Genomic DNA, 5,003 nt, shown 5'->3' with positions numbered 1-5,003 from the left:
TCATCTTGATCTCCACTTCCCCTGAGTGAAGCCTCCATTCTCAGTGGCCTCCTCCCGGAGTATCCTAAACTCACAGGTGTACCGGCTGGGTACGTGGTGTTGGGAAGCATCCTCACTGGAGTTCTTCACCTGTTTCCCGCTTCATATCGCCCTGGGCAGCCCTTTCCCAGGCCCACCTGAGCTACATGATTTGACACAGGCTTCCGTGTGCCTTTTGGGGACCTGCTGCATCTTAGCTCAGGTGCTCACTGACTCTGTTGGGAGGAAGAGCATCTGCCTGGGTCCCCGATAGTGCAGCAGTCGAGACAGCGTGCGGTGCTTTTCTGCTGTTTTGTCTTCCAGGGGAATTTGCTGGATCCCTTCACATGGTGAGTTGAGCGTCCAGGTTTTTCCCGGATGCTACAGAAGCAGGATGAGTGTCCAATGCTTCCCCAGCTGTGCTGACCTTGGGGAAAACTCCCTGATCCCTTCCAGCAGCTGGGAGAGCATCCAATCCTGTATAAAGTGTCCTGGTTCAAGCCCCCGGGGCCTCTGTCTCCAGGCCCACTCTCAAGCCGTTGCACCCAGTCCTTGGGGCAATCAGCAGGGCTCCTGTGTTCGGCGTGGCACTGCCTGCCTTGATGGCAGCCGGGTCACTGGAGCCGCAGTGCCAAGGTGCGGCGAGTGGGGGCCTGTTACAAGGTTACATGAGAGTGAGGGGCAATCCCAACATTAAGATTTCCTAGGGCTTTGAATGCTACAAGCAAATGGGGACGCGATGGGCTAGGGGTCGGAGGAGTGGTAAGGAATGGGATCAGCCAGCATATAACCAAATGATATCATCGTGCCCAGGGCTGTCTCATGGATGTCCTGTGAACACGAGCATTTTCCTGTCTCATAAAAGCTGGAGACATCTACAAAAATGCCTAGACCCCTATTCACATCTGTGCTCTGAGCACAAGGGACGTTTTCCCAGGGAATGTGTAGTTCCCAGCTGGACATTTTGGGGGATATACATCACACAGCAATGCCATAGGTAACACGGCATTGTTTTTTTTTGAACTTTTTTTGAACTTTTTTTGAACTTTTTTTGAACTTTTTGAATCAGTTCAAAAAGTTCCTCCCTTTCCAGAGATGCTTGTGACCCTTTCCATATGGCTTTAAAGGGACTCCAGAGGAATTTGAAGGGAGCAGGGGGCAGGAAACAAGGTTAAAATAAAAACAAAATTTAAATTCAAACTACAAATTCTGAATGAAGAGTCATTCCAGCAAGAGCATTGAAATCTTTCCCTCAGAAGGATCCAAGCAGGACATATCAAGCTCAGAATTGCTAAAGCCTTTTAAAAATCATGCCATGACCCTGATGGCAGTGGGTTGGACTGTCCGGTCCAGATCAGATGGTCCAGATCTAGGCCAAGGCCACTCCATTAAAGACCAGAAAGCTGAACAGGTGTCAAACTGGAGCAATGCAGCAGTGGTTCATACCATGCCCCTTGCTTCACTGGTCACACATGTGCATCCTCCTTGCCTTATAGGTCAGGTGTACTTGCAGCCTGCCTGGCTCATGACCACGTTCAAAGGACATGGCTCCTAGTAGCTCTAAGAAGCCCTAAGGTCATGATGGCCTCTTGGTTGGAGTGTGCAGCCGAGGAGAAAGGGACAAAAGAAGAGTCTGTGGAAACCTCGAAGGAATGGGAAACCACTTACATGCTCAGAGAGGCAAAAGTAACAACACTGGCATCCTGTGCGCCCATCCTGGATCAGGCAGGGGAGGATGGAGGGACACCTGGGTGCAGGTGTCTATCATGCACTACACGAACAGGGGGACGGTGGGGCATGGGGAGGGGAGGAGTTCAGCTGTTCATCTGGGGGCAAAACAGCACGGGACCATCCAGGCCAGGTGAAACCTGTGGGAGAAGGGGCAGAGTTAGGGCACGCGCAGGGTGGGGTGCAGGCCAGGTGAGAAGAAACTAGTGTGAGTGGGATGGGGTTGGACCTGGGCCCCTCTGCTCACACCCAGGAACAACCACAGGGTAAAGGAGAGTCTCCCCAGCCAGGAGCAGTACGTGGTTCTCACACTTGGCTTAGGAGGGATTTCTGTCCCAGCAGGCCTGGCCTGGGCCAGGAGCCCGGGCAACTCACCTGCTCAGTGCTCCCCACCTTCGCCTCCTCCCCTCTGCCGCCGTGTCAGCACTGGGGGTGGGAGGCAGAGACGATGGTCACCTCGCAGACACCCCATGCCCCCAGGCCCCACCACTTCCACCAGCCCATGCCCCAAACTCCCCTCTCTCCACCACTGCCTCTGTCCCAGCGACTAGCACAGGGGTCCCAGCCCTCAACCCGTCCTGCTCCCAACCTGCGAGACGTTCCCAGGACCAGGAACATAGTCCTGGCTCCAGCTCTTGCTCTGCTCCTCACACAGATCCCACGCTCTCATGGTAACACTAGGGAAAAGCATCATACCTTTCCCCCTGTCGTGTCCATTTTAGACAATGATGCCTCATGGTCTGGGTGCTCGCCTCCAATGTTGGCCCCCGGCCAGCCTGGCACCCCACCTCAGCCAGGCAGAGGGCCCTGGTCTGGGTGCAGGTGTCTGCATGGCGAGGGCCCTCTGCCTGGGTGCTGGCTTCTCTAGTGCGGGGCAGGCTGGCCTGGGTCCCTGCGTCCATCCCCTGGGAGGGGCATCTGCTCCTGTTTGCACAAGGGTAACTGGTTAGAGATGATCATGGACAGAATAGGATGCACTTTAATAAAGTCAAGTGCTAAGTACTGCATCTAGGGAGAAAGAATCACCGTCACACTCACAAACTGGGAAATGACTTTCAAAGGAGCACAGCAGCAGAACGGGACTGTGGCAGGGCACAGTTTGTGCCTCCCATTTTAATGGCCAGAAACCAGCAGCCAGCAGGTGCCTAATGACAGCAGCCAATTTTAGATTTGGGGCTGCCTATATAAGCAGGGCATTTTGCTGCTGGCAGGCCAGGCAACAGTATAGCCTGGCTGTGAGGCTCCATGGAGCACCGTGGAAGTAAGAGAGGAGCTGTAGGGGATGGCTAGGAGGCTCTTGGTCTTGGGCATGACCTAAAACTGCACCCTGCTGGGAGTGGGTGGCCTGGTGGGGCTCCCAGTGGTGCGGGAGCCCCAGGAAATGCCCATTACCACCCGGTGAAAGGCAGGTCGGGGCGCCTTAACCCCAGCTCCCACCTTCGGGTGGGTCAGACACCACCGGAGGTAGGGGGGCCAGGCATGGCTGCGGCCACCTGAGCCCACCCGGGAGGGAAGCCCCGTGGCCCCGAGGGAAGGGTGCGGAGATGGGGAGCCCGAGTGAAGGGGGAGAAGACCCAGAGGGCTGAGGGCCCAGTACATTTATATACACATGGTGTTGTCCCGGAAGGGGCCAGAGTAAGCTTAGACCCGGTGGGGTAATTGGCTGGCCACTACTCGGGTGAGGGTTGTGGGAGAGGCCCAACAGATGGTACGTCTGCCACCCAAGGAATGGACTAGCTAAGCCTATGGCCTTGCTCCCTCCAGGAGGGAGCAGGGCAGCATAAGTAGGTGATGCATGAAAGAGACCCTGTGAGAGAGGGTGGTGTGTGTGAGGCCCGACTGAGAGGCGGGCAGTGTCAATGTGCGGGTGACCGAGGCCTGACAGTGCGGCCTAAGCTTGCTCCAGCGCTAGGCCAGCAGCACTGTAACATCTGGATGCCATCTGCAAGGTGGCTATGGTGTAGGGGAGGTATGGAGCCACAATTAGTGGCCCCTGGCATCGGGGCAGTAAATGGCCAGCCTCCTGCCTAATTTAGATTGTTAATTAATTAATAACAAAGTGTGGAAAGCAAGTCAGGTGGGGGAACCCAGCACAGCGGCTAGGCGGGGAGCCCCACCTTGCTACAGGGATCTTGGAGTCATTGTCAACTCCAAGATGAACTTGAGTCGTCAGTGCGACAAAGTGAGAAGTAAAGCTAACTAAAGTCTATCATGTATTTGGAGGTGCATCCCAAACAGGTCCAGGGAAGTGATACTTCCCCTCTATGCGTCATTGGTAAGGGCGCAGCTGGAGATCTGCGTCCAGTTTTAGGCGCCGCACTTCAAGAGGGACGTGGATAACCTTGAGAGGGTCCAGAGGAGGGCCACATGCATGGTTAGGGGCTTGCAGCTGGATGTCTTCAGCCTCTGCAAGGGAAGACTGAGAGGTGACCTGTGGCCGTCTACAAATTTATCACGGGTGAGGTGGGCAGCAAGAAATAGGAGATAGCCTATTGACCAGGGTGCCCCTTGGGATAACCAGAAACATGCTCCACCAACTGACAGAGCAGATTTAGATTAGACATCAGGAAGAACTTCTTTACGGTAAGGATAAGTAGCCATCCCACCAGCATCTTAGGGCTTCATACAGCCTGGGGGCAATCCCCTCCCAAGAAGTGGCCCCCACGCTGCCTGAGCACAGGATCTGGAGGCCCAGGGAGACACAGGGGACAGCTGCTTGGTTCAGGGCACTGGCACCCTGAGGGATGGGCGTCAGGGGTCATCCAGACCTGCCTGGAGGCAGAAGGGGCCCTGATCAGCACCCAGGTCCCATCCCGCTCTGATCCCAGGCTCACAAACAAACACTACAAAAAGCACCATACCGTTCCCCGTGTCCTCGACGATTTTGACGGAGGCGAGTCTTTGTTTGCGTGCTCGCCTCCATGACAGGCAGGGGTTCAGTCTCGCACCCCACTTCAGCCAGGCAGAGGGGCCCAGTCTGGGTGCTGGCGTGTTCATGCCCAGGGCCCTCTGCCTGGGTGCTGGCTTCTGCAGTGAGGGGCAGGTTGGTCTGGGTCTCCTTGCCCTCATGGGACCCTGTCTCCTTTTCCTGGCGGGGGCTAATGCTCCTGGTTGCACAAAAAGGAGCTGGTCAGAAATGGGTCCTGGACTGAATCCATCTCCACCAGCACCGGAGAAGGAAGGACTCCCCAACCTGCAAACAGCATCACTTGCAACACCCCATAGCCTGGCCCAGAGCCCACCAGCTACCCAGGACA

The sequence above is a fragment of the Alligator sinensis genome, unplaced genomic scaffold, assembly GCF_000455745.1.
Source record: "Alligator sinensis unplaced genomic scaffold, ASM45574v1 scaffold1731_1, whole genome shotgun sequence".
NCBI lineage: Eukaryota > Metazoa > Chordata > Crocodylia > Alligatoridae > Alligator > Alligator sinensis.
The sequence above is the reverse complement of the archived record's forward strand: the minus strand, read 5'-3'. Positions refer to the sequence as shown.